This window comes from Pristis pectinata, chromosome 13, assembly GCF_009764475.1.
Source record: "Pristis pectinata isolate sPriPec2 chromosome 13, sPriPec2.1.pri, whole genome shotgun sequence".
NCBI classification, from domain to species: domain Eukaryota; kingdom Metazoa; phylum Chordata; class Chondrichthyes; order Rhinopristiformes; family Pristidae; genus Pristis; species Pristis pectinata.
This window is the reverse complement of record NC_067417.1, coordinates 27,681,930-27,705,832: the sequence shown is the minus strand read 5'-3', so window position 1 is coordinate 27,705,832 and position 23,903 is coordinate 27,681,930.

Genomic DNA, 23,903 nt, shown 5'->3' with positions numbered 1-23,903 from the left:
AGGCTGTGGAGAGAGTCTCCAGTTTTAAATTCCTGGGGGCATACTTCACCGAGGACTTTTCCTGGGCAATACACACCTCAGCTGTCATTAGGAAATTGAGGAGAGCCAGATTGTCTCAGAACATTCTGGTGAACTTCTACCGGTGTGCGGTGGAGAGCATCCTGACATACAGCATTACTGCTTGGTATGCCAGCTGCACTAGGAAGAAGCAGAAGGCTCTGCATAGGGTCATCAAGATGGCCCAAAACATCATTGGGACTCAGTTACCAGCGACGGAGGACATCTATCAGGCTCGATGTCGGAGCAGGGCTTTAAACATCATTCGAGAACCAGCTCACCCTGCTCACTACCTTTTTAAATTACTCCCCTCTGGTAGGCGATACAGGACAATACATGCACACACTACAAGACTGAAACACAGCTTTTTTTTCCCCAAAGCTGTTAAATTGTTGAACATGGACTGACACCTCCTATACATACATACATACACACACATACTAAGTCTTCCCTCCTTTACCGGCTGGACTCATCATGGTGTTATTTAATATATTGATATGCTGCTGATTATCATTATTATTATTATCATGGTTCATTTGCACACTACCTTTTTATTTTTTTTATACTTTATATTTGTACAAGTATGTTTGTTTTATTTTATAGTTTATAATTGCTCTTATTAATTTACTGTTTTGGTTTTTGTTAGGCAAGGGAGTGCCATCGTAATCTCGTTGTGTTGTTGTTGCAACAGTACAATGACAAATAAAGAATTCTTGAATCTTGAATTACGGAGAGGGTGGTCCCTGTAGAAAAGGGTGGGGAGGGGAAGATGTGACTGATGGTGGGATCACATTGCAGCTGGCAGAAATGACAAAGGATGGTGTGCTGGATGTGATGGCTGGTAGGGTGAAAGGTGAGGTCCCAGGGACTCTACCTCTGCTCTGTCTGGGGGGAAGTGGGGTGGGAGCAGAGGTATGGGAAATGGAAGGGGTATGGGTGACAGCTCCAGCAATCACAGTACAGGGAAAGCCACATTTCCTGAAAAAGGAAGGTATTTCCCATGTCCTGAAATGAAAAGTCTCATCTTGAGAACAGATGTAGCGGAGACGGAGAAACTGAAAGAGAGAGATAGCATCCTTACAAGAGACAAGATGGAAGAGTGTTCAGTCCTGATGCAGGGTCTTGACCTGAAAAGTTGACTAACACTTCGCCTCCACAGATGTTGCCTGACCCGCCAAGTTCCTTCATCTGTTTGATTTTTGCTCCAGATCCCAGCATCTGACACTCTTGCATCCCTAAGTTCTAATGGTCATCCATATGGAAAGCTGCAAGATTCCTTCACTGCTTGCAGCCCATGTGTTCACATCAGTTTCAAGTTGCCTGAAGTGTTCATTGGCTCTTAATCGGCTGCACTCTGCAATGGTTTGGGACCATGCAGCACATGAGTAGGTTAGCCAGAACATAGATGGATTGAGGTGATGATGGTGGTGGTGGTGGACAAAATGCAGCACACTTTTTCATACCAAAAATATGTGAAACCCAAGTTTTAGGTACAGTGAAAAACTTGTCCTGCATACCATTCGTACAGATCAATTCATTACACAGTGCATTTAGGTAGGATAGGGTAAAAAAAAAATAAAGTGAAGGGTCACAGCAACAGGCATTGAAGTTCTAACCTGTCATTACACCCAAGAGATTCCAAGGAAGTGTACAATGCCCATGTTCCTCTTCATATACATGTCAATACTATTCAGAATCTTGAGTTATAATTCACAGCCATCCCGTGCAACTGAAAAAAAAAGAGTCCCTTAACCTGTCAAATATCAATTCCTACTACTAGATCTGTGTAACTATTAGAGAATGCACCTGCAAGTTCCATGAAAAGCAACTCAGAATGGACTATTATGTTAATTTTACCATTTACCCGTTTTTTTTTAATGGATGCTTTGGCCATAATAAAGCATAGGTAAGATACATATGGGCATAAAGCAAAGTGCAGTCCACTGAGCTGGCCTCATATTAAAATGAAGAATGACAATGTAAACTGAATAAATGCAGTAATAGAAAATAATTTTGGGGAAAATGAGTACACTTACTATAAATCATGTTTGATACATTTATTCCCAGTGCTGAGGTAAATGTGCTGAAGCACAGAAAAATCACCTCATAGGTTAAATAAATGATATTTTGTTTGATTTGTTTTTGAGAGATGTTAAGTTGACAATCTCCCTTAATATGGAATTAACTTGCTCTCTTTTTTTTATATAAACATCTGCCCAAATGAGTAGGTGTTACTTATTACCCCTGCAAGATGTTAGCACATTTGTAATTGTAGTAATTTCAGCTGATGCCATTCATTTAAAGTATGGAATAATTTTGAAAAGTATCAAATGAAAAAATAAGTTGATGACAAATGTGTGAAAATGGGTAAGTAACAAAATCCAAAAGAATGTAAAACCTTCAACGGACCTTAAGATTTTTCGCTGCACCTGTGAATTATTCAGCTCCTTTGTACGTATTTCTATACAATAAGTATGAATTGTTCATAGTTCAGCCAATATTACAAGAGTCCTATTTGTTTATACTCTATAAATGTCTCAGATAATCTTCATCTGAGCATCAGCTTTTCTTCATTCCTTTTTTATCTACTAAAATTGTATCTGTCAGACAGGGACACTACACAATAATTCAAGAAAATGTATTGTATCCTGCCTGTTCTAAATATTTAGAGCAGTTAACTACTTGCATATTGTTTATGATCATAGGGTAAAGAATTCTTTTTTTTACATAACGAATGCCATGTTTTTAGAAAAAATGTAATACAGAGATGGGTTTTAGAGAACAATTCAGCATGCAAAGCCTTGGTGTTTAGAGGAAATTACATTTATTTTTCCTGCAAATTACCCTCCCTCCCTTCCTTCCTCCTCTTGTTCCATGGGCACCAGAACTCAAATGTGCTTTAAAACATGTGCAACTTCTCAGCGGTGCAGTGAATCACAAACTGAGGTCCAAACAAGCATGTGCACAATAGTTTATTAGAAGTTGACTAAACAGATCATCCATGTCCAAGATGGATTGAGGCTGATTGTAGAACTACGTTTTCACCAACTAGGAATTAAATCTGGTATCTGCCTAGTGTGTATCATTTAACTGAGTCATTAGTGAAACCATAGAAATGCATTTTTATAAAATAAAAGTATAATGATATTGAGTAGCATGGTGAGTTTACATCCTACCTCCTCTTATTTCCCTCCATGGATGCTGCCTGACCTGCTGAATTCCTCCAGCACTTTTTGTGTATTGCTCCAGATACATCCAGCATCTGCAGAATTTCTCGCATCTCCTCTTAACCTCTGAGTCCTGGGTTCAAATTCAATCGGGTTAATGACAGAGTTTTATACCTCTGCCAGTTATAAGGGTCATACGTGAAATTCTTTTGTGCTGTCTTACCTTAGGATGTAATACCAGACACAAATCTGCCACGATTTAAAACAAAATGGCAATGAAATGAAACTCCTCAGGATAACTGAAAATGGAAATGATTACATAGCACATTCTGACTAGGATTCATTAGGGAAAGGAATTTTGAACAGCATTTCTCCCATTCTCCAGTTAACTGTCAAGTATTTGTCTATGATCTTTTTGCCAAGTTTCCCATAGGTTCCTTGAGCTTGCTCACCCAATCAATATGATCATGGATGATCTTAGTGTGGCCTCAAAAATTTCCTGCTTGATCCCCATTACTCTTGATTCCTTTGTAGTCCAAGAATCTACATTCATTGACTCAGCATCCTCATCTTTCCGGGAAAGAGAATTCCAAACATTCACAATCCAGAGAGAGAATGAAGTACTCTTCAACTCCATCTTAAAGGGGTGACTCCTTATTTGAAACCCATGCTCACTAGTTCTAGATTCACCCACAAGGGGAAAGATGGTTTCAATATCTACCCAAATCTTCTCAGAATATTATGTGTTTCATCTTGTTCTTCTAAACTCCAATGAAAATAGGCACAACCTCTAATGCTGTAATTCTGAGGATCCTATCACTTTGGATAAATTTTGCCTTTTTTCCCTGCACTGATTCTAATTAGAGATATACTCTACTCTCATGCTTGTATGCTCTATCCCTTTTCAACCAACATCACAAATCCTTCATCACCTCAAGACAGATAGATTAGTAAGGAACAGAGGAGGATGGGTATAATTTTTCAGGCGTTTATGGTGAATGAACAGGTAGGATAAATAAAAAGGATCAAGACCAAGTGTTTTAAAGGTATAGTGATCACAGCAGACTTAAAGTGGTAGAGTGAAAAACTGATGGGAGAGACAATTCACTCTGCTAGCAGTTACTTTGGTGAAGGTAGATTTGTTGAGTTATGTTGGAGATAAAGGCAGCAGTCACTAGTCTCAGGAAGGTGAAGCGAATGAATGGGAGAAGATGTAGGGTGCCAGAAGTTTACAAACTTGATTAAGGGTGGCCATGGAGAGCCGAGGACTTTGAAGAAACTAGAGCAATTGATAGAATAACTTCAGTTTTGTGGACTTGTAGCATTTGAGATATTGGCTCTGTGTAGCATTGTGGACTCAATCCTAACAGTTTACCTGAAATTTTGAGACTTAACACAGTTAGTAGAAGAAACTACATGGACTGACATTAACTTGATTTAATTACGTAAGTAATTATGGTTACAGTAGTAGGAATGAATTTGGGTTGCATGATAGTTTTTATTGTGTGTTTTTAGGTTTCTTTTACAGTTGAACATTAATGCTACACATTTTGGGAAGAACTGAAAGAAAGCTGAGCCACAGATAGACCTATGATCACTACTTACAACACTTAAAAAAACAACTGGTAGGAAACTATTATTTAGACCAGGAAGAGTCAGCTCAGCATCACCTCAGTTCAGAGACTGCCTGTCATGCATCTGCCTGAGAACTGACAACACTCACCAGCATAAAGCAAACAGCTCCAAGTGCCAGGCAGTCCAGGGACTCAAACCTCTGATCTCTTACTTGCTGGTAAATGTGCTCAATTGCTTGAGGGGACTAGTTCACCTGGAGTTTCCTTTATATATTGTTTCTATAATCACAATATTTGCTGAGTGTCATCAGTGTTTACTTGAGTTTTATTATATAAAATGAAGGAACTGGAGCTGGCCTCTCGCAGCTTGTAGCTTAGTAATGTTTTTAAAAAACCTAAGACTACTAATTCAGTTGATTTTTCAAATGAAATAATGACATACCATCTTAGGTCACCTGAAGGTAACAGAAGAGGTTTGCCTACAATATTTTGGTTGGATCCTGATTCACAGTGTGCTTGCAACGAGAATTAAAGCCACAAGTGAAGCTGATCAATTAGTGAAGCTGGTCGATTGGTAAATAGCAATGGCCTACACATACAAAGAGGTCAGCTCAAACCCAGCTGTGAGCTGTCTTATTTGTCAAATGGTAGAGTAAAAGGCACCTACACACAGTTTCATTAGCATGGTGATCAGGCAAACAACACCTCTGGAATATATTATTCATTAAATGTAACTGAGATATAATATAAAAGCAGTGTCTTTGTAGTTATTGTAAGGTCAGCACAATTTCCTGGCTATAACTACTATGCATATCATCTTTGCCTTAGTCAGCTGCCTCCTTTGTCTATAAAATTATGCAATCATTGACAGTCTTTTGCCTATTTTTGTATTCACTTTTCCAATAACCAAATACTACTAATTTCTGCTGACATAAGTGCCAAGCTTCAGATAATACAGTATTTCATTACTGTTTCCTCCTCCTCAATGGTTATTTACAGTCCTCCACATACTATGCAGCAATCTTAAAAGAAACTATTTTAATAAGGTACTGCTTGCCTCTGCAATATGTTACCCACCAAATGAGATTTTGTTTAAAGATGCTATCAAGAAAAGCATGTGTGCTAAGGTTTTGTTTTGTCCATGAAATATGCATTTCATATCTCTTCCATTTCATTAACATAATGTAGTTTGTGCTTTGCATTCTGTGCATAGTACATATTTGATTTACAAAATAAATATTTCCATTAGAAAATGAATTATGTGTGGATGGAATGCAGAATAGAATGACATTTTATATGAAAGAATACAAAATGCATTTCTTCAGCAGAATTAAAATGTGTGTCTTTATGTAAAATGTGTCACACATATTTTTACACACATATAAAATGCATGTCAAAACTAAAATGGATCATTATATTTTCTAGTAGGAAATGGCGGCTCTTTGCAAAAGATGAAAAAAATAGAAAACAAGCAGGACAATTTTTTTTCTGCAAAAATCCAATAAACTCTGTTGGTAGTAATTACTCTCTGCATTAGCCTGTAGTGGTTATATGTCTGCTAAACCCAAAACTCATCAGCATTAAGGAATTATTGATAAAAATGGGATACTGTTCTTATCTTCCTCATCATAATGCAAGTTAACAGGCAATAGGTTAGTGTATGGTTAAATAAAGATTGCAACAAAACAAAACCTGTCTGACTCCCTCCTTCCTACATTTAGAGGACATTCATGTTTAACTTTGCAAAATACATCAAGGTCCATAAATTAGTTGGCAATCCTATTATAAAATATCATTTCCAGGCTTTATTACATACTGAAGCGTATGTTTTAAAAACACTACTTTTGTAATGTACAGAAAGGAAATAAACTATTGTTGTATCTTGTATGATAAAATTACCTGCACTACAAATATTTAAAAAGTTTTTGAAAAAATGCTCCTATTTTCCAAGATTTAATATAATAACTTCTTTTAACACAATTCGCAGTCTCTCAGCACATTTAACTGAGGCATTTGACTTCTAAAAGGAGACTTATTTTTAAATTATAAACTATATCTTCCCTTGCAATGTAAACATGGAATCCATTGGGGATTTGGTATTATTCTTAAATGTAAAAAAAATGTACCAGCGGAATGCATAAATTTGTCAGCGAAATGAAAACAATAAGACTGTGACATTTTTAAGTGCTAGCCTTTCTGATTACTGTGAAGCAATTTAAGTGTTGCTTTTATATTATAGTTCACATCTCATTAGGAATATTTTACCAGGAATGAAATTGAAATGTATCCTATTAAATCCTCTAAGTATGTCAGACTTGTAGATCTAGATATTTCCTCAAATATTTAGTTTATTTTCATGTTTATGTTTTAAGTACATTATTGCCAGTCTATATGTTTGTTCATGTTCTTTTCACCTACAGGCTCAGTTTCAAACCCTCAGCAAATCTGTAAAAGATTTATACAATGCATTCCATCAATAGTTTTGTTTTTTTCTTTTTTTACAATCTTTTTGAAAATTGCCCTGGTACGAAGTTTTGGTTTGGCTGTCAGAAGAAAGGTGTCTCAAGCTGCTGTACCTTTTCATTACACACCTGGCTATCAGAAGATGTTATGTCCCTTGGCATTACCACTGTTATCATTAACAAAGTGTTTCAAGCATGGCAGCTGACTGGCATGAGAATTGTAGTTCTTATAGGAGTGATGGATGGATGAATTGACACTGTGTCCTGAGAAAGGACAGCTACATTGTCAAAAGTTAGGTCCCATCATATAACTGGGATCTACATGTGTACATCAATATATCTGAGGAATTCTAATGAAAAGCAGGTTTTACCTCGTGGTGTCATTTGTGAAAGGAAACAAGGGAATGACATTTCCCCCACTGCTGAAGCCTTCTTCCTCATGTGTGGGTCATGGATTCTATTGATTGTGTCTATCATGTGTTTGTTTATTGGACAAAAAAAAGTGGAGACCCATATGATGTGAGGAGTTAATGGTTGAGGGAGGTGGGAATTGGGAAAAGAGGAAGGTTGAAGGATAGCCAAGGGAAGGCTGAGAAACTTTGGGTATTTAATCATACAATTCCAAGTTACGAATATTAACTTTGATCATGTTATCAAATGTGTATTCTCAAATTTTGTTTCCATTGTATTACAAATTAATCTGAGTCCTTAATTTAATATATTTTATCTTAGGTGCCCTGCAAGTGGTTTTGGGTCCTACAATGCAAATGCTAAAAGAAACATTCACTATTCTCTTTAAAGAAGGGGAAATTTTAGACATCAATCACATAGCTGGAGGACTTTGCATGCACTCATTTCTCCTGTGGTCACAAATCCCCACACATATCAATCTATAACCACTAGTACATTATAAAATCCCCTTTCTAATTAGCATCATTTGGTATTATTACACCCTAAGGCTAGAATCTCGATTTGACTACCTGAAAAGTAGAAACATGTTTAAAAATAGTTTTCTCTATTGCCTGATAACCCATGTCCAGAGGGCAATAGTTTAAATGAGTGACCTTAGAGAGCAATAAAAAGATATGCTGCTTCCCTTCTGACATCACAGAGCTATGACTGATGTCTGCTGATCTACTTGCATGATGTAACTCTGTCTGGCAACATTTGTTCATTTATACAAAGGAGAAGACCAAGACCTTATAACTGACAGTGAAGCCAGTTTCTAACACACATATAAATTGATCACCCTTTGATTATGGAAGTGACCTTGAATGAAATTACTTGTTAAAATCCTTTTGGATATTACATTTATTCTTCATCACTGAATTTCCTCTTTCTCCTCCACAGTACTATTCTTGCAGCTGAAATGTCAGGATATGTTGAAGATGTGATTGCTACAGTTACCACCTATGCTGCTCTGTGATCAGTAAGGAGAAATATCATTTTGTGGGTCTGAATGATTTCTCCTCCTACTGGCTCAGAAGGTTGTGGGTTTGAACATAAATGTCTAGGCTCTCATGTTAGTTTGGGACAGAGGCATGGCCGAACCATTGGAGGTGCTGTCCTTCAGACAAGATCTCGTTTGCTTTCTCACATAGGCTTAAAAGAACCCATTGCACAACTTTGAGGAGGAGGTGACTTCCCTGCATTCTGGTCAACATTTATCTCTCTTTGACATCAGTGAAGGAGGTTATCTGGTCATTCTCACAAGTTGCTGGATATTATTTTCCAACCTTCAACAGTGTCTGCACATTTAAAATGTCCTTCTTACTGTATACATTTTTGGGGTGGCACAAAACCTTTAGCTGTGAATTGATAAAACCTGGGTGAGGAAAACTTAGACGTTCAACCACTGGTTGAGGAATCATATTTGAATTCACAATGCTGCTGAAAAGTGCAGCAACCTCTCCTGCAGCTATTGCACAGGTCATTCCACTGTTTCATGCACAGATGGCAAGAAATTATGAAATATTCTCAGGTTCTGTTTAAACGTTCAGTTGGAAACAAACTGCAGCTGGCTTAGGGCAGTGCAACTTGGGTTGAGTGTTATTTCCCCTTAAGCCTCCTACCATCCCTTACCAGTCTTTAAATTCATGTTTGTCTGGGTTCAGTTCAGTTTGTATTAGCTGACAAATATGTGACTGTTTTGATTTTTTAAAATTTAAAATCAACCAGAGACTTTCATTGGCCATTTTATTAACCTGACCCAAACATATTATTTTTCAGTCCTGGAGTTCAAACGATGGGAGTTTCCTATCATTAGGATAAATTGATCTACATTATGTACAATTAGATCAATGCTTTAATTCTGTTGAAATTTTTGAATAAATGCGAACATATCACAAAGTGTGACAGGAGTATAAAGAATGAATAAGAATTTTATCTCATTCATGTTGTCATTTGAAATAATCTAGTTTTCACCTTGGATACTGTTATTAGAAAGGGTTAATTAATTAACTAATAACCTTGTATTTTGATTTGTTGTGTTTTGCTCACTTGCTGTATATGATATTTGAATGAATTGCACTGTCAATGGAGTGGAACAGTTTGTTCCTAAAATGCCCAGATATGAGGATTGGATTCAACAGAACTGAAAATGGTTACAAGGATTGCAATGTTGCAGTTGTTAATTGCAAAGTATGGAGCAGATCAACTCTATGCTACTTGTTCAATATCAATGATTTCAGTGTCTAGCCAGCAGTAACCAATTGGATGGACTCTCTGGGACCAATGATACAATGGCTTGTATCCCAGCATGGTCAGAAGCCAATGGAGGTTTAGGCTAGGACTTAGAACAAAGAACATAGAACAAAGAACAGTACAGGACAGGAACAGGCCCTTTGGCCCAGGATGTTATGCTGAATTAATTCAGCTAATGACACTTAATTAAACTAATCCTTTCTGACTTCACATGGTCCATATCCCTTCATTCTCTGCATTTACATGTGACTATCTAAGAGCCTCTTTAAACACCTCTATCCTGTCTGCCTCCACCACCAACCCTGCAGCATACTCCAGGCACCCACCAGTCTCTCTGTTTAAAAAAAAAACTTGCCCATTCATTTCTTTTGACTTTCCCCTTCTCTCCTTAAGTGCATGCTCTAGTATTAGACGCTTCAACTCTGGGGAAAAAAGATGCCAGCTGTCTATCTCTGCCTCTCATAATTTTATAGACTTCTATCAGGTCTTTCCTTAGCCTCCAATGCTCCAGAGAAAACAACCCAAGTTTTTCCAACCTCTCCTTATAGCACCTGCCCTCTATTCCTCTTCTGCATTGTCTCCAAAGCCTCCACATCCTTCCTATAATGGGTCGATTCGAACTAATTGCAATATTCCAGATGCCACCTAACCAGAGCTTTACAAAGCTGCAACATACCTTCCTGACTCTTGAACTCAATGCCTTAACTAATAAAGGCAAGCACGTTATACACCTTCTTTACCATCCTATCAACATTCTTTCACTTTCAAAGAGCTATGGACTTGGACCCCAAAGTTCCCCATACATCAATGTTGTTAAGGGTCCTGCCATTAACTGTGTACTTTTCCTTTACATTTGATCTCCCAAAGTGCAATACCTCATACTTGCCCAGATTAAACTCCATCTCCCACTTCTCTACCTATATCTGCAACTGATCTATATCCCACTGTATCCTTTGGCAATCTTTTACACTACCCACAACACCACCAATCTTTGTATTGTCTGTGAACTTACTAATCCACCCATCCACATTTTCATCCAGGTCATTTATATACAGTATGTCACAAACAGCAGAGGTCCCAGAGCGGATCCCTACAGAACACCACTAATCACAGACCTCCAGCTAGAATAAGACCCATTGACGACTACCCTCTGTCTTCTATGGGCAAGCCAATTCTGAATCCAAACGCCAGGTCACCATGGATCCCATGCAACTCAATCTTCTGGATGAGCCTCCCAAGAGGGATCTTGTCAAACTCCTTACTAAGATCCGTGTTGACAACATCCACAGCTCTACCTTCATCAGTCACCTTAATCACCTCCTCAAAAAAATTGATTTAAGTTTTTTAAGACATGACTTACCCCACACAAAGCCATGCTGACTGTCTCTAATTAGGCCATGGTTTTCCAAATGCTCAAATCCTATCCCTAAGAATCGTCCCCGATAGTTTCCCAACCACTGACTTAAATCCAGCACAACAAGTTTTCTGACCTTCCATGAAAGGTCAAGCTTAGAGAATGCATTTTCAAGCGCTACATCAAAGTATATCCCAGCTCCTCCTCAACCCCTGCAAAGCCTCTGCCTCTGTGGGTTAGTATATAATGAAGTAACATGAAGAGCACACAAAGGAAACCTGGAGAGCTCTAACAGGTATGTCTGCTCTGCTCAAAGTTCTTCTCAAGCTGCAAATATGCAAAAATAATAAATTCATGATTAAATATATCATGCAACGAGAGATCATTCTTATTTACATGTACCACTCTGTTTCCTTCTTCAAAAGAAAAGAGTGAAACTCGTTTAACAGCATTATTTACAAATTTATAAGTTTAACCGTAACTAGCTTGCAAATTCTCTTCGATCTTCTTATGGTATTGGTGTCGCCCTGATTGGTCCTGAAGTCTGAACAGATATTGTTGATGTAGTATCTACCTCTAGACTCATTGAAAATGAGTCACTTGATTCTCTTCAGACTTGTTTGTGCCAAGCATTCATTAAAAATGGCGGGGTTCATTTAAGATAAGATAAGATATCTTTATTAGTCACATGTACATCGAAACACACAGTAAAATACACCTTTTGCGTAGAGTGTTCTGGGGGCAGCCCATAAGTGTCGCCACGCTTCTGGCACCAACATAGCACACCCACAACTTTCTAACACATACATCTTTGGAATGTGGGAGAAAACCGGAGCACCCGGAGGAAACCCACACAGACACGGGAAGAACGTACAAACTCCTTACAGGCAGTGGCAGGAATTGAACCCAGGTCGCTGGCGCTGTAATAGCGTTATGCTAACCACTACACTACCGTGCCTGTTCAGCGTTATACACAAATCACCATTTCTTACCACTCTCCTGACTACCTTGTGTTGAGATCAGGTGGCCAATATAAACCTTGAGAACCTTGTGAGATTACTCTTGGAAACATATATCTCCACAATCCTTTTCACTCATCTCTGACCTGCCTAATGATGTCAGTTTATGAACAATGTCATGTAATCTGAACCTCTTGCCCATCAGATCGTGCTATGATGTTTGCTTAATCCAACAGCCTTTCTTCCACCTGCCCTTCCAAATTTGGCTGAATTAGACTTGGACACAAGTGCTTCAGATTTCTGCAGGAGTTGTGTGGTGTGGTGTCAATCTATAGCTCAGAAAAAACCTGCAAAAATGCTTCATAATAAGTCCTGATCTTTGTAGACTTACTACTTTTCCTTTTTTTTGCTGTATGTACTGCTCTCATCACTGTATGTACTGATCTCTCAGCTAGTGAGGAGAATTGGTTTGGTTCCATTTTGTTTCACAGAATGTTAAAATGCAAATAACCAGGATTATAGACCATTGTGCAACACAATCTCCTTGGGAAAGCCATCTGTAAATGGATCTGTATTCTTCTATAATGCATTCATTTGGGGTGCATGAGTCCACAATTCATTCTGAATGTCTGTCCACCAACAGCAGGCAATGTCCACACCTTTCCTACTCTCATCTATGTGGACATACTGGAATGGCCTCATGGCTTTGTGGGCCACTTCCACACTTGGTGACTGTGATCTGTTTTCTTTGTCAACTGTATATTGAAACTCAGGCTCAACATCAGTACATTCCAGTGGGGAAGAAAGACTTACGAGAAGGATGTACCATCTGTGGCTAATGAAAGAAATTAAGGATGGTATCAAATTGAATGAAAAGGCATATGGTGTTGTGAAGATTAGTGTCAGGCCAGAGGATCGGAACATTTTAGAAACTATCAAATGACGACGAAAGAATTATAAAGAGTGAGAAGTCATAATATGAAAGTAAATTAGCAAATAGCATAAAATAGATAATGGTTTCTACAGGTATATAAAAAGGAGGAGAAAAGCTAAAGTAAATGTTGGTTGGTCCCTCAGAGGATGAGATTGGGGAATTAATAATGGGAAATAGAGAAAAGAGTTTCTAAATATTATTTCAGATTGGTCTTCAGAACAGAAGACATTAAAGTTCCAATAATAATTGAAAACAAGAAACTGTAGGGAGGGAGAAACTGAAAATAGTCCTTATCATTAGAGAAAAAGTACTTGGCAAACTAATTAGGCTAAAGGCCATCAAGTCCCCTGGGCATGATGTCTGCATCCTAAAATATTAAAGACAACGGATGCAGAGATGGTGGATGTGTTGCTTGTAATCTATGAAAATTCTGGGGGAGGTTCCAGGGGATTGGAAAGCCACAAATGTAATGTCACTGTTCATGAAATGAGGAAGTCAAAAAGCAAGAAGCTTTAGGCTAATTAGCCAAATATCTGTCAATGGAACAATGCTAGAATCTATTATCAAGGTGATCAGACAGTACATTTCGAAAATCAAGACAATCGAACTGAGTCAACGTGATTTTTCTGAACTATGGAATGTGAACAGGGGTACTAATGCATGAAACATAAAATTGGCATGCAAATACAGCATGTAATTAGGGAATTTGGTGGAAGGTTGGCTTTTATTGGGGGGTATGGAGTATAAAATTAAGAAAGTATTGACTCAGCGGGTCAGGCAGCATCTCTGGAGAGAAATGGACAGTCGACATTTCGGGTCAAGACCCTTCATCCGGACTGCAAGGAGTTCAGTCCAGATGAAGGGTCTCAACTCGAAACATCAACTGTCGATTTCCCTCCAGAGATGCTGCCTGACTTGTTGAGTTCTTCCAGTGCTTTGTGTGTTGCTCCAGATTCCAGCACCTACAGTCTCGTGTGTCTCTAAGAAACTGTTGATGCAGCTTTAAAGGGAGCTCGCAAGACAGCACCTGGAGTATGCATCCAAATTTAAGGAAGGATTAGCTTCCATTTGGAGATGGGGCAGAGAAAGTTCACTAGTTTGTTTCCTGGGGTGAAGGAGTTGATATATAAAGAAAGGTTGAACAGATGGGGCTCAATCTCATAGAAGTTTGGAATAAGAGGTGATCTCCTTGAAACTTATATGATTCTGAGGAGAATTCAGCCCAATACATCACGGGCACCTCCCTCCCCACCACTGGTAGTAGCTATAGGAGGCACTGCCTCAAGAAGGCAACATCCATCATGAAAGATCCCCACCATCCAGGCCATGCCAACTTGTTGCAGCTACCATCAGGCAGGAGGTACAGAAGCCTGAAGTCCTATGCCACCAGCTTCAAGAACAGCACCTTCCCTTCATCCATTCAGTTCTTGAACCAACCGGCACAACCTTAATCACTACAGTTTAGCAACACTATGACCACTTTGATCACTTTGCACTAAAGTGCACTTTTTGTTGTTCTAATTGTGTTCCTTCTTGAAAATTTGGCTATAATTTATGTTTTTCTATTGAATGCTGCTTATCTGATGCTATGTGCCTGTGATGCTGCTGCAAGTAAGTTCTTCATTGCACCTGTGCATACATGTACTTGTGCATATAACAATAAACTTGACTTTGACTTTGATAAAGTGAATGTTGACAGGAAGTTTCCCTTTGTCAGAGTATCTAGAACTAGGAGACATATTTCCTAAATAAGGGGTCACCCATTTAAGATGGAGATGAGGAAGAATTTCTTCTCTGAAGGTGGTGAAGCTTTGCTCCAGTAAACTGAAGGTGGGATTATTGAATAAATTCAAGGCAGAGATTAACAGACATTGAAAGTGAAAGAGAGACAAGAAAGAGTGAAAGAGGAAAGTGATGTTGAGACCAAGGTGGGATAGTAAAGCAGGCTTGAAGGGCTGGTTGGCCTGGTCCTGCTCCTGTTTCTTATGTTCTGTGCATTTACTGGCTAACTCTTTCAAATCCTAGTCTATGTAGACAAAGCTATACCATACACTATATGTTTATAATATGCAAATACTTTGAGTGAAATTCTTACAACCATAGAAAATTTACAACTCAGAAGGGGGTCATTGAGCCCATTGTGACTGTGCCAGTTGAGAAAGAGCTTCACAACTTAATTCTACCTGCCAGTAGTAGGTCCACAAACTGTCAGTTAATGGCTCTTTGACAACACCTCCAAATTCCTTCATTATTTTGCTTTACAGTCCTTTTAGGTCCAACTACTGTGTAGCCCCATTTCTTGTGTCCAAAGGGGACGGGATGGAAACATGTATCCTACTCAGCTGCTTTTCATTGACTAGTTCAGGATCATATGCATCCACCTGGAGGTCCCAATAAGTGAACTCTTTCTGCACAAAGGTGCATTTACTCTACTTGAGCTTAACATTATGCTTGTACATCTTCTTGAATATTGCCTCCTACCCAAAGACTTCCGGCCTCTAGGGCAGATGCAATCAAAACGCCATGTTGATTGAATAGACAGTACTAGACCTCTTGTCAATGGTGGCCTGAAATATTTTGGCTGATGATTTATTGCCATGAATGAATAAAACTCTATATCAGTGTTGATTGTTCAATAGGTCCGGCTTTCTTTATCTATATCTGATTGTACATACACATGTCACAGCTTGGTATAGACATGGTCCCTGCCAATTCAACATATAGATCCTGCAATGGAGGCAATGTGCATTAGTGAGAATGCACTTAATGTACTGCACATAGATTTATCTCCATATTTAAGGAAGGATGTGCTTGCATTGGAAACAATCCAGAGAAAGTTCACTGATTTGATTCCTGGAATGCAGGGTTGATGTATGGAAACTAAGTAGTTTCGGCCCATTACTCATTGCAGTTTAGAAGAATGAGTTTCCATCATTTTGCAGATGATTGAGAGGAGACTGATTGGCTGATAATTAGCCAGATTCAACATGTTCTGCTTTTTGTGAACAGAAAATATTGGGCTATTTTCCAATTGTTTTGAGTTTCTGAAGCCCAAGTTGTGCTTACCTCGAACCTTTTCATCAGGAACATTTTCCACTCCCTCAATGTTCAGGTGATTGTGGATTTTCCTGATGGTGGAGGCCATGTTTTTGGGAAGCAGACCAAATGTGTTCATCCTTGGGGAGAAAGAAGTTCCAAACATTTTCCACAAAGAGAATTGTCCAGACTTATGGATCCTAGAGGGAATGGCTATAGTTTAATTCCCATCCTTCTTGCACCAATTGCAGTCATATCAAAGTTGCTGACTGCTAGTAAAAGGAGAACACACTATTGATTGGTGTTGCTACTTACCATGGAAGATAAAATATTGGTAAAGGATTGAGTAAGTGGATGGGATGAAAGGTGGTAGACCTGAAAAGGTTAGTGATGCTTAGAGTGGAAAAGTTTCCTGGTTCAAAAGGCTTCTGACCCAGGTTGTTAAAGAAAGTGGGATGGAAATAGTGGAAGGGCTTGCCATAATCTTCCAATTTTTCCTTGAAGCAAATTGAAAAGTAGCAAATTTAACATTACTTATCAAGAAAGGTGTAAAGGTATTCCAAGTATCTGTGCACTGATCAGCTTAGTATGATGGGTGGGAAAGACTTCAGAAAAATAATCAGGGATAAAATTACCGACACTTGGAGAGGTTTGAGTTAATTAAGAAAAGCCTGCATGGATTTGTGAAGGGTGTTTATGTTTGATGAACCTAATCGCATCTTTTGATGAAGTAACAGGGAAGATTGATGAAAGAAATGCAGTAGACCCTATTGATATGGATTTAAAAAATACCACAGAAAAGGCTGGATGAAAGAATTTGAGGCTTACAGAATGGGAGGATTGGTGTCATATTCAATAAAAGTTAGCTAAAGGGCAGGAACTAGTGAATTGTGGTACAAGGTTGTTTTTCAGATTGATGGTGATAGACAGTAATGTTTTTCAAGGGTCAACAATGAGATCACTTTTTTTTGATAGATGGAAATGATTTAGATATTGAAACAAAATTAAAATTTTAACATTTGCCAATGATTCCAGACTTCTGGGTGTGAATTACAGTGAAGATAAAACCAATTGATGGGTAGGCAAGCAGAATGGGCCGACAAGTGACAGATGGAATTTAATGCAGAGCAGCATGAGGTGGTGTATTTTGGCAGAAGGGATGGGAAGAGCAATATTCATTTAGGGCAGACCACTAAAGAGAATGCTGGAACAGAGGGACCTGGAAGTTCATATGCATATATCTTTGAAAGTAGTAGGATACACTGTAAGAGTGGTTAGTAAATAATATGGGATCTTGGGCATCATAAATAGAGGTACAAAATCAGAGAAATTACGTATATTGAACCTTTGTGAAGCTCAGGTTAGGCCACAAGTGGATTATTGCGTACAATTCTGGTTACCCACTTTAGGAAAGATGTAAAAGTCCTTGAAAGAGTGCAGAGAAAATTTATCAGGTATGTTCCAGGAATGAAAGATTGTAGCTACGAAGTTAGGTTGGATAGGCTGGCGTTGTTTTCCTAGGAACAAAGAAGATCAACAAGAGATTTGATAGAGATGAACTTGTTCCCATGAGCTACACAGACTGGGAGACACAGATCTAAGATTATGGGCAAAAGGTACAGAGGTCGAGGAAGAATTTTACTAAGCAATGTGTGACAATGACCAGGAGTTCATTGCCTATCAGGGTAGTGGAAATGAACACAATTGAAAGGGAAACTGGGTCAGCACTTAGAGTTATAGAGCCATAAAGCACCAGTCCAGGGTGCTCTGTGATGTATGCCCAACAGGAATGGAGACTTCATTGTTGTATGTTGCATGCTTCACAACCTAGAAATCCGAAGAGCAATAGCAGGTGCTGGAGGTAGAGCAACAAAGAGATCTGGAGGCTGAGGGGCACGAGATATAGGTTGAAGAACAAAAGGAACAGGAGGACAAAGAAAGCTTCGAGGAGCACTCCCATACAAATGCCATCAGCCTCGCCTCGCAGCAGAACAGAAATGGGAGGCTTTGGCTACAGGGTTATTAGGAAGTCCCTGTAAATATATAGAAGAAGATGATAACCTGGCTAAATCCTGACAAAATGGTCCCCTCTCAACACTCCAATCCTGAACACCAGTACAATCCAACTATAATTAGCTGACAGTGTCCAGATGGTATATAATAAAGCTCACCTTGCATGACCACCTGCAGTGATCTTAACACATCTGCTCATGAATCGCAGGTCCATTTACTGAAATGGTTTTCTCCAACTCTTTTCAGCTGTGCTCAGCTCACCATGACCTATTTTGTGAGGATGTAAAAATTATTGATGTTTTGTTTTATTGAGTTGGATTCTCGATGATCTGGAAGAGACTGCTCAAGCTTCCTCCTGTCAGGCTCTTCCTAGTGGACCTAGTGTGGGCTTTTGGCCCAAAGGAACTCCCACCTGGGATTTACTTCACTGATGGGAGTGCCAGCTCCCTTCCACTAAATCAAAGGTTGCTCTTCCTCTTCCCGGCAGCCACTGTGTGTTGCTGTTCTCTGGTATCCAGGGCAAGTTTGATTTTAAGGGCTGACATCCTTCTGTACAAATGGCCCAGTACAAGTGGTAGGAAGCTGTGTTCAACTGAGCCTGGAGGCTATAGGAAAGTATTTAACTATATATTTTGTCTAAATCTCTGGATGACTGCTTCTAACATATTCTTGAACAATTTCACGATTACCTATCAAATGTAGCCTTTTTCCTGGACAGATTGTCCGGATCAAGGATAACCTGCATCCACTCTAGTTTTGTGGGTTCTGAGGTGACCCTGAGGCCAAAGTGAGAAGTGCAGACTCTTCTACTGATAAGGCTGGAGGAGGCTGACAGGGCAGGCAGGTGTTCAGTTTGTGTGGTGGTCCACTCCTGCTGCTGCTTACACAGAGGCCTCTATGTACACTCAATGCATGGCCTCGAGGTTCTCAGTATCATTCTGAATGATACTTCTCCAGTCTGAGCAGTCATGGGCCAGAGGTTCCAATGAGTCAGTGGGGTTGTTGCATTTCTTCAAGGAAGCTTTGAATACATCCTTGAAACTTTTTCTCTGTTCATCTGATAATTTCCTTCCACAACTGGAGCTTGGAATAATGTCTGTTTTGGGAGAGTTGGGCATTGGAATAATGTGACCAGCCCAATGTAGACAACTAAGGGTAGCTAGGGCCTCAATGCTGAGAATGTTGGCCGGGGAGAGGACCCTGATGTTGGTTTGCTTTTCCTTCCAGTGAATTTGGAGGACTTTTCAGTGTTGGTGATCTTCCATCAATGCCTTCAGGTGCTGGGTGCAGGTAGCCTAGGTGTCAGAAGATTATAGCAGGGCAGGGATCACCACTGCCTGATAGACCACAGGTTTTATGCCAGGTCTGCAGTCCTAATATTCAAATACCCTTGTCCTCATCTGACAAATACCACACACAGGGCCAAAGAGTTGGATACCAACAAGGGTGCACATCAGTTCTGTTCCAGTGGTTTCAGATGAGAACTTGATGGGGAATCCTGCAGGAGCAGGTTGATGTGGACACACGTGGAGATACATGGACTGTCAGAAAGGAAATGAGGGCTGCCAAAAAACATGGAGGTGGTGGTGAAGTGGGGGAGGGGTTACGAGGGGTCCTTTAAATCCACAAATGTCTGCTTGGAAGCTGGAGTTTCCCCTTTCCAGTTGGGAACTGGTGGGTTCCTCCATGCCAGCAGGTGAAGACACATCCACACTGCTCTGGTTGATGGAGATGTTTCAATTTCCACAAAAGCACTGACAGAGGCCATCTAGTATCTGGGAACCGCAGTGGGGGCATGTTACCGCTATCAATACTGCTTGCTGCCATTTGGGATTTGACTGTTGGCTCAGGTTTTGAGGCTTTGATGGCAGCAGTGAGCTTTGCTTTCTATCAGATTGCAAGGCTATGAGATCAACAAGGGATTTGTTGGAAAAACTGCTCTCCTCTCTCAGCGTGACAGCTCTTAGGCTCCCATTGCTGGTCTTTGACAGTGCTATTGCAGTTTCCCCTCAGTCAATTAGCCCAGGATGCCCTCGCTTATGGCAAGGCAATGCGGTCCCCAACTAAGCTATTTAGGCTGAGTGCTGCTGTTTGTCAATCTTCACTGCTCCCTGCTAACTCTTCCTCTGCACCACTGTGCAGAAGTAGTAATCCAAGGGAATTTGGAAACTGTCACTAATGGGAAGCACAAGGGTGACTAGTTAAAGTTATTGCAGTTAATATTTTAAGTTTCAGTGGAAAATATTAAAAATATTATTATGATCATGAAATCCTTCTGATCTGCAGTGGAGAGAGAGTGGAGGGGCAGTGGGTGGAGCAGTGCAGAGACGGTGGAGAGAACAGCCAAAGGGTATTAAGTGGAGCAGTGAAATCTACAGCAAGAGAGCCTTTAAATATAACCAAACAAATTAGTATCTGGTTCTGTAGGATTAAAATATAATTTGATTCTTGTAAATGACCCTCCAAAGTTGTTTGGACTGTAAATCTAGCCCTCCCATACAAAGGTTGTGCACCACTTTTGTAACAGCATGCCCTGTTCTGCATTCCCTCTCATGTCTCAGTTATTCTACTAATGCAGCCTAATCCTCAAACTCCTCCAGCACCTGACATATCACTTCCCCTTAATCTTTACAATTTTCCAAAAAAAAACTGGAGGTGCTGAACACCTATAAAATCATACCAACGCCAGAAGAAAGCAAACAAAACTAACCTACAAGTGCCAGATGATCCCTGTAATTAGATGGTGGAAGCTCCTTTTTTGCTGTTGCACACATTTTCAGTCTTGTGAGTTTAGTGGACAGATTGAGTCATGATCTGCTTGCTTGGTACACTTTTGGTGACTGTTAACTAAATGTGTGCCAACTCTGTCATCTTTATAGTGCCCGTTACAATTTGTCACAGATTTCACCCTTACAGCTGATGCCATGTTGGAATTCTGAGGGTAGCCTTTGTGCTCAAAAATTGGGCACTAGCAATCTCAATTTTGTGCCATATAACTTCTAGTAAACAAGTATATTAAATAAATTTTAAATGGGAAGTAAAGTTCAGTCCATGAGGCGTTAAATGACATTATCTGTGTGGAAAGCAATCAGGTTGTTATCAGGATATGGCACATTTCCGTTATATTCTGTCACTGTGGCTGACAAGTAATAGAGCTATGCTCATAAGAAATTATTATTTCATACCTCAGTCTTTCATTTTCAAAGAATCAAAGCTTTTATCTCAAATGTCTCACTAATAATAATGATACTGTAAGAAAAACAACAATTAATTGTTATAACACAGCAAAGTTTAAGACAAATTTTGATATTACCCTGTGGGTTTCTTCCAAGATAGATATGGCCTTTTGACAAATACAAACATCATTCCCTAAACCTCCTTGACATAATCTACATTCTTTGTCAAAAGGCAGTGTATAGACAGCCTTGGACAGAATTTAGTTTATTGTCATTGTCTGATAACAAGTCTTAATGGAAAAGACACAGCACTGCCAATGAATTTCAATCATTTTTGTGATAAATTCATATGTTCAGCAGCCTTGGAAAGTGCTGAAGATCTATATTGGTTCATTGCCATTCCTTGTGTGTTTAAACATCTTACACAGAATGCAAACAAAACTAGATGAAATTTAAAAAGTATTGTCAATATTATAGATAGCAAATGACGTTTCCATGCAGAACAAGCTTGCCTTCCCCTGCAAATTTACAATAGAGGAATAAATTTATTTTAGTTTGCTTGATCTATTTTCTAAGATGATGCATTTGTATCTATGAGGTGAAATTGCAGGAACTATTGAATAATATCTAGGGTTAAATTAACTTCAAAATACCCAAATGCAGTGCATCTATTTTGTCTTTTTAGCCTTTTTTGTGTACAATTGATATGAAAATATTATATTAGTAACCTGTTCATTTGCTGATTAATTATTAAACAAATACTGTCATAAATCAATAATGTCAGCATATCTCTTGTTAGCTCATCTTATTGAATAAACAAGGTTGCTAAATTGTCTTGTCTAACTTTCCCTAAATGTCTTTAAAGTCATGACTTTACATTTATGTGGCAACCTTTTGTACCAAATTAAAAGATGCTATATATTCTACTTTTAGGTTGCCCATACAGGCTGCCACCGTGTTCTCCGGTTCACTAGAAAAGACAAACCGTGTAAGCCACCGACTTGAATATAATCAGTGTCATTCATGCTCTCCAGGATAAGTCAATAAGAGATGCACCTCAGAGAGCCAAGGTTGGTCATACTAAATGTTTACTTCTCCTCCCCCCACAAGGCAGTTTATGCTACTGGTGTTCTGTCTAATGACTCCACCAACAAACAGTAAGAATCACCCAGTGAGGTTAAGTGAGTTACAATGCCAGTTGAGGCTGATCTGAACTCATCCTTTACATCTGAGGATTCTCCTTTTGATATCACCACATCTATTTTTAAATAAATGAATATTAAATGCATAGAAACATTCACCTTAATCACATAAGTTGTTTTTTTGCTTATTTACTTGGTCATTTAAAATTGTCCAGCTGTTAAGGACCAACTGTAACACCATGCTGCAATAGTATATTTACAACAAACAAAGTGCACTTGCTGGTATGAGCATTCTGAAAGAATTACACAGATTTAAAAAAAAGACACCTTGGTTTTGTTTGTTGGCATCACGCAGATTACTCAAGGCTTCAAAGCATTTAATAAATCAGGCAGATGTGTCTAGAATAAATGACAGATATCCTTACAATGACGACATTTAGGCCTGTGCCCTCACTACCTAATTTGTGTCAGCCTATTTAAGACAGCTGTCAGTGTATTTTGTATCCTGGAGTTTGTCGCAGCAGAAATGTGAGAGAATTGCTTAATTGCACAGAATGATTGATGCTGGTCGAAAACCACATTAAAAACACAAAATGTACTTCCTGTTGGCAGCAGCCCTTGAGTCTTGTAATGAATGAATCCTAAGGACACACAAATTCAACTTACACCTTCAAGGACATTCTGTTTGGGAGGAGCTTCTTGTTGCATAAAGCTGAATAGCATAAATTCTAATCACTTCATAAATATTTCAGGCTGGGCAAAGCTAAACAGCTGATTAACATCCTTTTAATCACTAATTAAAACAGCTGCGGGATATTTCTTCTGCAGACCACATACATTTGCATTGTGCAACTTTTAACGTTAAGAAGGAATGTGTAAATTCCACAATTTATGTAACACAACAAATGCAATAATGAAAATATAATTTATGATCAAAATACATGTTATACTTTAAAAAATTTCTCACGGAAGTATTTAGAATTAACATAATCCAACAGAATAAAAAATAGATCATATGATGTGTTTCATTAAATAAATTATTTTTATGTTGTGTCCATGTTATGAAATTCCCTCATGGATGCATTTGCATTTTTATTGCAAATCATTTTGTAAAAAAGCAAGGGTTCAACTATTTGCATAGCTACAGTTGGCTTTTATTTTCCATAGTCTCAGCACCTTTGATAATGAACTGAAATGCTTGTTTTACAGTATTTAGTCTCTGTGTGGAGCCTTCAATCTGGCCAATACAGCAATTAAACATCATCACTGTACACATTCAGTCAGTGCCTTTCAAATATATTCTGACCTCTTGCACAGTTCCATACA